The sequence below is a fragment of the Xiphophorus maculatus genome, chromosome 16 (assembly GCF_002775205.1).
Source record: "Xiphophorus maculatus strain JP 163 A chromosome 16, X_maculatus-5.0-male, whole genome shotgun sequence".
Lineage (NCBI taxonomy): Eukaryota > Metazoa > Chordata > Actinopteri > Cyprinodontiformes > Poeciliidae > Xiphophorus > Xiphophorus maculatus.
The window spans coordinates 6,953,042-6,964,964 of record NC_036458.1 but is presented as its reverse complement, the minus strand read 5'-3'; the positions used below and the strand labels follow the sequence as shown (position 1 = coordinate 6,964,964).

The following is an 11,923-nucleotide window of genomic DNA, read 5'->3' as shown; positions in this document are numbered from 1 at the left end:
CTTATAGGATTTTTGTAAGCTCAGAAATCAGCCAAATAGTCCTTATTCACTATGTTGGTAACGATGACTGACTGAATACTTATGTTATTTAAAAAGAAAAAATAGATAAACAGAAATGTCCTGCGGTAAATTTGCCCCCAACCATCAGCATTTGATCCCAATGAGGTATATTTAAAATGTGTGGAAAAAAACTAAAGGTCAGATTTTTGAGAACCACTAAAAATCTGTGGTTTTTTCGATTATAATCGACGTTATATTCGATTATAACTTCCTATAATCAATTACAGGAAGTTATTTTAAGCCAAAGCTTGTCAAAGTGGATAAAACATCTTCTGGGTGGTTCTGAACTTTGTTATGTTATGTGAATAATTGCCCCAGGCAGGCAGTTTGTTTTTGTACTAAAAAGTGAAAACATTGAAACTCCAAAAGAAAGAAATGGTTGAGGGTTGAAAACAACAACTCACCTAACTCATTCCTGGTGATAGGGGGTATAGTCCGTCCAGTAAGTTGTCAGTCTCCCAATGTTCATAGAAAATGTCCAAAGTTAGGTCGCCAGGAGGCATCAAGGTGATGGACTTTCTGCCCTCATCTCTGAGTCCAACCACCTCGGTAAGTTCATTTCAGTTGCTGTCTCATTTCCAGGAGAGAGAATGATGGCAAAAGTTGAAATATATTGTATTTTAGTGAATCTGTACAAACCAAAGTTTCACTGGAGTAATTGTTATATAGAGAAGAAAAAGATAATTGAGTGTAAAAAATATAATAAAATGTTAAAATGATGTTCTGTAGAATATATGCAGCTGATCAGTCAGCTTATTGTTGAATTTGCTGTTGCAAGATTTCTGTAATTGTTCCTTTTTAAAATCATTATTTTATTTATTATACTGGACGTGGCCTTTGCATCACATTTTACAGTTTAAAAAACTGTTTTTAATAGCTTGTGTGAAGTTTGAATTGCATCGCTGTAACTTCTTGAAAGTTACATTGATAATAATGAAAGCAATTATTCCACTATAGCTTGCGCTTCATAATTAAAAAAAATTAAAAATCTGTTCACGTCACAAATTAAAAAATTAAAATGTAAAGTTCCAATTAACTGAGCTGTACTGTATTTGAAAGATGGTTATATTTTAAAGATGACAATTCTTAAAGAAATTCTGATTGTACCTTACTTTGTACTGTCCAAACCCATTTTACATAACTTTTTTTTTTAGCATTCTAAATAATCACACATAGCAGAGAACTGCCTTACATTGCTCCAAAATTTTAACCTGTTTATATTTATTCAGGATATTGGATTGTTTTTTCTGTTGTAATCCCTCTTCCAAAAAAAAAAAAAAGAAAATAGAAAAAAAGCACTTAGCTTTATTTAGAAACCGCTACCTTGTTGATTGCTTGTTTACCTCATAGGGAACCTGTGTAAGTCTGAGTTGTTATTTTATTGCACTGTGATTTCCCTTATAAAACGTGAGGCTGCTACTCTGAAGAGTATTTGTTTGTAGTTTATGCCTGTGCAACATCTTCATCATTACTTTAATTAGAGGGAAGTCCTTTGATGGATACTTTTTCTGATGCAACTTCTTTAGAAAAAGAAATACAAATTTATTTTGAAAAACATATGAGACTTTTTTTTTTAACAAAAATAAATCTTTCCATTGGGAAATAAAGACCATTGGTGATCTGGATTCCTTTTTAGTTGAATCCTGTATCTTAGAAATGAAGTTAAAAGAGCATAAGGAACTTAAAAAATGCATTAAAATAATTAGGTAAGAAGAATAAATCTTCTTCATTTCTGTATCTTGTGTAATACTGGCAATGAATTAACATCCTTATCACAGAGATTATCACCAATGACCAAAACAACCCCAGTGAGAACACCTCATTTATGTGTGCCATTTATCACAAAGCTGAAGGTTTTCTTAATAGAGGCAGTAAATTAACTGCTGGTGAGTTCGGACAGATCCAATTAAGATGAGGTCCATGTCACTACCACACCTCTCAATTCAATGCAACCAGCTGCTCTGTAAGCAAAATTGCAACAACAGTGCTTCACCTCAACCTCACCCTCTTTAGTCTCCACTGTATTAATTTGCTTATAACAGTATCCTGCGAGTGGCGGTAACATCTTGCAGCAAAAAGCCTAGGATTACATATTGAGTAACTTTGACTGTTGTCATGGAAAGTAACCATATACTATTCATAAACATTTTATTAACGGAGAAGCCATGCTTTCATGCTGAATAAATTTCATTCTGCCACCACACCCCCTTCTTTTTCAGAGTCCCTCAGAATTTCTATTCCTGTCTTTGGACTCCCATCTATCCACAAATGTACAAATGATAGGTTTTGTGTTGAATGAGAAAAGGGAGCCTTGCTTCACCAGATGGAGAATGGCAGAACATCTGACTCGTGCCAGGAAGAGGAAACAAAGCAGGCTCATTTCTACAAAGTGTGTCCTTTCTCTTCCTCTTCCCTGGCCAGCTTTCTTTGTCTACCCCTCACTCTCCCATCAGCTCTTGTAATTATTTTAAAAAAACACTTGTCAATCTTTTCTTTGAATAGCTAATGGTCTATCTATCCTCATCTGTCCAACAGTAAAGCCAATTAAATTGATCAAGCTATTTGAAAGTCATTTTCAGGCGCAGCAGGAGCGCAATGTTAGACAGACAGTGCTGACAGGATGTATCTATTGTTAAAGAAACAGCAACACTAAGAAAACCAAAAGTAGATCCAGCTGTAATTCTATACCTTCAGGATTATTCTATTATCTTGTTCTGAGCATCATTTTCCTGTTATTGTGACTGTACAAAAAGAAAATGAATAAACGTGGGGTTATATTCACCGTCATATTCAGTACAGACTGTCAACAATGTTGTGAAATCAGTGTAAATCCAGAGGATAAATACAGAATACATGCAAACTGTCATGATGAGTCTATATTTCTAGCCCACATGCAGAACACGACACAGGAGAGCAATATATATTGTAAGTGAATTTTATTACAACAGCAATATTTGAATGTACTGCAGATTACGGGTCAATCCAGGGGGGGAAAAGGCTCACGGAGTGGTCGGCACATTGTTGAACAGGAGTTTGTAGGTTTGGAGGGATAACTGCCGTGCTCGGGGTCCTTGTTTCCTTATGATCCAGGAGGAACAGCGCTTGGCCACAGAGATCCAGAAGGCGGCGAGGGAGTGTTGTCGGGGGGCGGACAGGTAGGTTCAGGCAGGACAGAGACAGAGGAGCGGCACGACTGTCAGTCGGAACCTCCAGGAGGGACTTGCGATCAGCCGGAGGAGGTGAGTCTGGAAACTCGGGTTACCAGTGGGTATGTTCCACGGCGTCACGAGGGGAACCCAGGACGTCTCAGGGAAAACACCTGAAGGCAGGAGACAACAAGGAGAATCACTAAGTGATCAGACACCAAGGAGAAAAACAGAGACTAGCTCAAGGGGGCTCAGAGGTACCGTTACTGGCTAACACTCAGGCATCGAAGTACTGGCAGTCAGCTCCTCTTGTACACCTTGCCTGACGAGCAGATAGATCACAGGTGCGCAGGATGACAACACACCACTCCAGAGAGAGGTGAGTCTGGCGCCATCTGGTGGCTAGATGGTGAGAAGCAGCAAGCCGACTCCCACAAGGAAAACAAAGAACCCCGGAACACGACACAAACACATATATGCTCAGTGTCCACTATGAGTCTGAACTCTCTCAGCGAGATCTTCACAAAGAGTAGCTCTAGATGCAGTATTAGAAATAGATCAGCCACCTTTTCCCCATTAGTTTCCATCAAGTTGTCAGAAAATAACTCACTCTTCCACCTAACCAGGATACACACATGGGACTCTATGATTTCTTTTAGATTGGATAGTTGTAGTGTACAAGAAAAGAAAGACACTAGAGGCGATCACTGTTTCCACAAAGAGCCATAAATGTTTGGATTTTTGTTTTCTCCCTTAATAACAACCACCTTTATTTAATAACTGCATTTTGTATCAAAATAAGATCTCCCCGGTCAAGAACAAAAAACTGAGGATAAATTATCATGCAACATCAAGAAGAAGGAAGATAATAAACTTGAGAAATACCAAGGGCTCAAAACACCTGAATGGTGCCACTGATCATCAGTGAATCAATCATTAGCTACTACTCCAAATCGCTGCAGCAGATTCCAGGAACAACCTCTGAGATCTCCGCCCAGAAGATCTGTTGTAGCAACACCTCAGTTAGAGCAACAGAAATTGAAGTTGAACAACTCAGGGTGTCCAGTAGATTTTCCATTACTATTTTGACGGTTTGTATCTGGAAGTCCCACAGGATCTTAGCACAGCCCATTGTTTGACTTAGAGGTCTCCTCTGCCTTCCAGGTTTGTATTCTGCACAGATGTTTCTGTTAAAAAAAAAAAAAAGTATATGTATGTTTAGGTCAGTTGGTGTCTTTCCATGGTTCAGTTTGAGCTCCTTGGAGCATACTTTCTGAATTTTGAAGCCCACATTAGAGAACTTGCAGAAAATGAAAACTCCAAGATAATAACGTACTGTCTAAATAAAACAGGATGAGAGTCTGTTAGAATGATTTTTTTCCGTGTTTTGCTGAAGTGAGCTATCAGATGGCTGATGCAGGCCTCTGATGCAGCACTCCATTGTCTTGCAGAGCTTCAGGAAATTGAAAAGCGGAGATCTTGAGATTGTTAGTGAAGGGAGGAGCGGAGGTGGAGGACAGGGGTGATGTGGAACCCATCAGGACTTGCTGGGACATTGAGCACGGAAATGAACCCAAGGGTGGGGGACTCATACTCAGAGTGTGGATGTTGAGAGCACAGGAACAAGAGGAGTTTAAAACAATCAATAGAAAAGGTGACCACATTTATTATGTCCTTGCGAAAATTCAGTTTCAAGATTTCTGCAGCATGTTTTCAAGTTGACACATTCTATCGCCCTTGCATCCGAGGTTCTGTTCTAGTTCAGAGAAAACAGTGAATTACACAGAGCTCTCTCAGTCCTAAAAGAGCATTTGTTACTTTATAGTTAAGAGTAAAACTTTAATGGAAACAAAATTGGATTTGCTTTTTCTTTGTGCCTTGAGGGGCATAAATCCTTTTATTTTTTTTATCAGTGAATGTGCTGTTTCATATTTGTCAAAGGATGTACTTTCCCATATTATTCTTCCCTGTGCTGATGAATTATAATGACAGCATGAACTTCCTGTTGTAGGTTGGGAACTACAAAGTAGTTTTAGGCAAGGTTAACAAGTCAATTTCTGCTCTTTTGTTAGACCTGGAAAACAGAATTAGCATTTTTCAGTTGCGCTGTTGCATACTTTGTGAATATATTTGAATATTCCAACACTACTTGAAGTCTTGCTAAAGTGCTTCTTTTAAGAAGAAAATCTGAGAGATTTTACTTGTTCTGTCCTTGGTTTTAAAGTCGCTCCTCCAGGGAGTGATTCAGATTTTCAGACAATTATGATATATTTGAATTTGGATAGTTCTGCCTATCCATGTTTATTCCTACCTTTGATCTCCGCCTGTCTTCAAATCAAGCTGTATTAAATGCACTTTGGAAATGGAAAATCACAACTATATTAATTGCAAAAAATAAGACATGACTTTATCATAGAAAAAGCTGTTTTTATTGTTCCATTGTTGTCCTTTTTTTTTCTCCAGGGTAAAAGTTAGAATGCAAAATTGTCACACAAGCCATACATTGTTCATTATGAATATACAACACCTGTACAACAAGACTATTTATTAAGAGTGATTTTGTGGACTAGAAAAGTAGACAGACCACCTAAATATTTACTGTTGTGGGTCACTTTTATGTCGCTTAATGCTCCTCAAGTTCAGCATATTTCGCTCCTCGATTGCACCTAAGAGAATGATTAATAATAGCCAAACAACCTCAATGAAACATCAGGATAGAAACATACACTTGCTAAATATTTTGATACATCTTATTGTATCATGTTTTCTTCTTCATACATGCACTAAACACTTTTTTAAAGTGTGCTCTACATTTAGACAGTACTGCAAAATGTAAAAATGACTCCTGAAAGTCTCAGACCCCATGAAGAAGAGCGGTAAAGTGTTTGATGGTGCGCCCTGGAAACAGCTACAAGAAAGAAAGGAGTAAACACAAAAGACAGCGTTCTTATTTCAAAAACCCTGTTGTGTTTGTACTTTCAAATACTGCAGAAAATCCTTTTCCAAATATGAATACCTCTGAAAACAAGCCTGTTTTGACAAGAGAACAGTGTTCATAATTCTGCTCTTCACTACTATTGATAGTAAATACACCATTTTAGTAAATCTTGTCCTGTTTAGAGATAAATCTTTTTTTTCTTCCTTTTTGTTTGGCCCACCAATTCATGGTGGAACAGTTTTATATTACAAAAAATATATTTTTTTTCAGTGATAAAATTTTCCAGCCAAACGTTTTGCTTTCTGACAAAAAAATAAAAATCACATTTAACTATTTCATGGATAGATTTGGCAATGCAGAGCTACTGTTCACGTCACACAACTGACAGCAATAAATAAATAAATAAAAATATCTAATTTCTCTTTTCCTCTGGGGTTCAATATGAATGTTTCAAAAACTATACTCTGGTCTTAGCTTTGTTTACATTTTGTGGCTGTGAGGACCCAAATCTCTGTTGAAAATAATAGATGTTCTCATAGATTTTTAATTTCAGTGACTTATTGATTTGAAATAATGCATATCCTAGTGTCAAAAGCCCTTTGAACAGTCATTAAAAAGTCTGTGAGTTTGAAGTCATATCTCCAGAAATACATTGTAATCCTAAATCCACTTTGATGGAGCTCATGCAAAATTATAAGGAGCCTCTGAATGAAACATGGATATGAGTGGGTGGATCAGTTTTTCCGTATGTGGAGAGGACATCTGCAGCACTCACTAGTCATACTCCCCCAGAAGCGTGTTCAGGTATTAGAAGAGGAGGTGGGACATGTTCTGTGGGCTTGTGATGTGTAACGCGGCAGGTCAGACGCAGGAAAGTGGGTTTGCTCTGGCGGGAAATGGCTATTTACGTAGCTGAAAATGGAGTGCGCCTCTCTGACATTTTCATAGCCCTGCAGGCAGGAGTAACCTTCATAAGAAAACAGAACGATTAAAGAAATGAGAGGTGGAGATGGAAAGGGACGGGCAGAGTGAGAGATGGGGCAGAAATCATGGGAAGTGATTGCATGGGAAGGTGAGAGTGGTTGGAAATTGAATTTTGAAGACGGCGGAAGGGAAATAACGAATGGCAGAAAATAAACAATAAGCATTTGGAGGTCCAAAAAATTTTGAAAGAAGAACTAAGGGATTAACAAAATAAATGGAGAAAAAGGTTAGTGGTGAACAAGGTTAGTAAAATACTAAAATAAAAGATCCAGAGGAATACAATTCACCAAATGGAATCATTTTTGAAGTGCTAGTTTTACAAAGTTTTGGGCTTGTTAATAGACATGTATGATGTAGTTTCCCTCAGTGTTCATAACTCATAAAACTACTGTATGGTTTCCTTTTTAAACCTGTTTCTGCAGTTATTTTTCATTGAATCTAGCTATATTGGAAGGCTGACAAATTCTTCTTCCATATCTCCATACAGTGTGTGACTTTGTTGAGCTTGACCTCCTGTTTAAATCTAAAATTGAACTAAAAATACATCTTTTTAACAAAAAATGTCAAGAAACAAAACCTGAAAGTTTGCAGAAAAATGGCAAAATGTGCTTATAAACCATGATGACCATGCAAAAGAAAATTCCCCAGCTGCCACCAACTACCAATTACATTGTGCACCATGAGATTATAATTATTTAAAGTTTTATTTGTACATTTTTTTTAATTTTTTGTCTATAAACATCTGAGTGTAATCAAATGCAACCACTTATGAAGTAAAGACCTAATTATAACTGTGGGGCGCAACAAATATTTTAAAGATGTTCTAAAATGAAACCAATCTATAATTTAAATATAAGTATAACTTTTATTGACTTCTTTCAGATTGAAAGCACCACATATTGATGCTTTTTGAAATGGCAAAAATAATTAGATAGCTCAACGTCTGTGTTTGCAAAGTTAGCAAAGTATATTGAAGTTCAGTGTCGTCTTAGAGAGAAAAAGTGAAGGATATGTACAAATTCTTTTAATCTCTATCTGGATAGATTTAATCACTCTGGGAGTTGATGGTTTTTACTGTTGGTTTGTAGGATGAAGGTCTGGAGTTAAAATCCTTGACTGGAGTCTTTCTGGTGTTTGCTCTCCTGTGACTGTGGGATCTATCTGGCTCCATCAACTTTATCTCATAGTCCAAAAACATGACTAGTGGACTCATCAGCTAAATTCGAAGCTTGTTTTTTCATTTGCAACAAGATAGTATATTTTTCTTAAAATTAGAACAAGCTAAACAATAAGCCAAAATTATATTTCACAAAGCCAACAGTCAAGAAAATCACACAGTTTTGTTGTCTGTCCAGGGAATGAATTCTTGAAAGAAAGGCATCTTAGGGTTTTAATATCACACGACCATTATAACATTTGGAAAACCACATATGAGCCAATGTAAAATACACAGTGAACAGACAAAATCTAGGTGATTGCTGTAGCACCTGTTGAAATCCGCACATTTTGGAAAATTATATGTGCTATTCTGATCCAAATCTATGTGACCGTGTAGCCAAAGGAGATTTGATTATGTCATCAGATGAAGCAAATAGACCCTGATTATGTCCAACTTCATTTCCTTCAAATTACTCTTGCAGAACCATAAGAGGTGCTGGAATATTATTTTTCTCTAGTGCATACTTTTTTTTTGACAGAATAACAATGTCACCATAATGAGAAACTCAGTAAGGCTGTTCACCTTATCTATGAATTTTCTTTCTGATGCATCAGCGACACTATAATTATGTGAAGGTGCAAGTTCATGAGCTTGCCTTTCATATTTAAATATAAAAAGATATGCTGATATGAGTAAGAATTGGACAAATGCGCTATGAGTTAAGCCTTTATTAGTTTTATTCATTCCCTGCATAACATTTGAGAATCATTCGATGTGCTTTCCAGATTGTCTAAGCAAGTAATTTGATCATATTTGGACTTTTGTTTGCCTAATTTAGGCCTGATATATTATTCTAATCGCTTAAGTGCAACATATTTTTGAGCAGCTATAGATTTCATTAAGAAGCACCTCTTTATGAAAATCAAAAACTTAAGGGAGATAATTAAGATCCAGTAGGCTTGCATTTAATTTAGGAGAGAAAAACAAGGTTTTAGATTCATTATTTGTTTTCTGCACTTTAAATGCAGGGTTTATCTCCAGCTTTATTAAACTACATTTCATATTTATATATAATATTTATTATTCACCAACCCTTAATATCTCAAGCTGTTTTCTTCAGAGCAGAATTTGAGCTCCTTCATACTGACAGTGGTCCAACTCAGAAGCATGCCACTCCAGTGAAAAAAGATGTGAGAACAGATACCGTCCCTACTTATTAATATGTATAGCTTTTGCTTCGGTGGGCTCCCTGTGGAATAAGAATCTGATAGAGTGTGTTTGGAAGAGCTGGGAGGCTTTGCTCCTCAGTTGTGGCCGTGCATCTCTCGTGGGAAAAAAAAAAAAAAAACGCTCTGAAAGTCACCGCCACCACCCGAGGTTAATTGCCACATTGTAAATCACTCAAGACAGTTTGGGAGCTGCTGGCATACGACTGCAGTTAAAGGATACGGCAAACGGCTGCCATCGACGGCTGAGCTTCTCATTCGCCGACACATTATTAATGTGTCTTCCTTTTTCTCATATTGCAGGTGAACTGAAATAATTGAAATACAAATATTGAGTCCTCTGAGTCATTTTAATCACAATGAGACCTCATTTTGATAACAAACAGTTCATTGTGTGCCTGCGAATCCAATCAAGGCACATTTTGATCAAGCTTCAAAGATTTAATCAGGGGTCGCTGTGGCACCTGAAGGAAGAACAGACAAAGGGAGCTTTATGACAATTTAATTGTAATGCTTGAGACACCGAAATAAAAATGTTGCTAATACGTGCGAGTAGGATATCCACTTGCTGGTAATTCTCAGTAATCAGTGACCTTTCACCTGTTGTCATCAGTATGAGTTTCCTGCAGATATGCAAAGATACTGTGAGTTTTTTGGCAGTATCTTTAATCGTGGCATTAAATTTGCTACAATATAATGCTGTATTGAAAAAGATGTATCTAATAGATATAAATCAAATACAAAACAATGCATTTTACGCTGGCTAGTTGTTTCTGACATCCTCATACAAGCAAATTATTTGCTATCTAAATAAGGGGAAAACTCCTCCATTGGCGCGTCATCATCATATTAACTTGTGGGATCTAACCTTGCTGATTGTTAAGAAATGTAGCAGTGCCTCAGGTTAGTGTTATCCTTTCAGCTGTTCTGTATCAGTCAATTAACTCACCAGGTATCAGTCCAGGAATCACACAGGAAATGTTCCTTAGTTTCATTAAGGAAACTAAGGATGTCAGATCATCCTGCTGCGCACCGCTGCAGTGGGGTGATTTCCTTCTCTGGCGGTTTTCCCACTGCCTCTGGCTTTGCCAACCTTATCTTCCTCAATTATTTTTAAGTTCACATATATCAAGTATGAATTGGATAAGAGCTTTCCTTGTTTGCTCATACATTCAAAATAGGTTGGAGAACTTGTGCATATGACTGCAAACAGTAACCAAACTTGGCACCTTAATTAACATTTCCATAGTTCATTTCCAAGAACTATGGAAATGAATCTATAGTTCTGGATTAATTTTATCTTCCAGTATGATCATATTTATCAATTCCACATCTTTTTCTATCTTGGGCAATAATTCTGTTTGATAACCATCAGTCAAATCCAAATCTGTCATGCTGCTGACATCTTTAAAATTGACAGAGAAAAGACGGACTTCCAAAATCTGACTGACAGTGTCTTTGAAGTAAACTTTACCCATTTTCTCTTTAAAAGTTTCAGTGTATGTAAGATATGTTGGTTGCAATTAATTTCTTTCTTCCTATATTTCAACATGCTTTTGTCAAATTGAAAAGAATTTTAAATCTCTTTCCTGAACATAATGATATGCAATGTTATGTCAAATTACAGCTTAAGATCAGCAAAAGTAATTTAGATTTACAACAGTTTTACATTACTTTATTCAGATGCACAGGTAATTGTTTGCAACTCAAACTGTCTCATAATTACACTAAGCCGTAGGGTACTGTAATTACTTTATTTAAGAATAAGATGACATTTGAATGTGTACTTTTTAAGTGCTAGCCAAGCAGTTTCTATCCTTCAAAAAATTAATTGAGCAAAGAACACTGTATTTTGAATACAAATATTCTGAATAAAATAGTCCGATTGTCTTTTTCTCAGAAGCATTTCTCCTTATCCTTTTGTTTTCCCTTTTATACATATATACTTCGTCTGCATTTGACTGAAGTTAATCAACAGCCTGAAGAGTTTTCATTTCTTCTATTACCCTCATATTGTCTTGCTCGTTGTCCATTAAGGCTGGCTTTTTAAGATGGGCTTTAAAGTTCACTTTGGATAAACACATCTTACCACTTTTGTTGCTGGGGAAACCATGGGCAAATTGTTGAGAGCAGCCTGAGTGGGAGTTTGAGAGGCTGCAGAGACATGTCAAGTTTTAAGGACATTATTATACAGTAACAAAGCATTTCAGTCTTTTATCCACATTTAAAGTAAAAGGTATATAGTATACTTGGAAGCAAATACAGAGACAAATATTAAAAACAAAGGTCAGATCACAGTCATTACAAAAATACAATTTCTACCCTTTTTTCACTATGGTATTGCTGCACAGGTCATAAAACAGTCAGACAAGAAGATTCAAAAACAAGCAAATATATGAAAGTAAAAAAT

At 36.6% G+C, this 11,923-nt stretch overlaps 1 protein-coding gene across 1 annotated transcript in view; it reads left to right on the top strand.

The window, feature by feature from the left end:
- Window positions 1-3,069: 3,069 nt before the first annotated feature.
- Window positions 3,070-11,923, top strand: part of znf385c (zinc finger protein 385C) — a 146,922-nt gene continuing 138,068 nt past the window's right edge. Inside the window, exon 1 of the mRNA XM_023349569.1 lies at window positions 3,070-3,299. The gene's annotated coding sequence lies outside the window, so the exon portion shown is untranslated. The remainder of the gene's footprint in view (window positions 3,300-11,923) is intronic.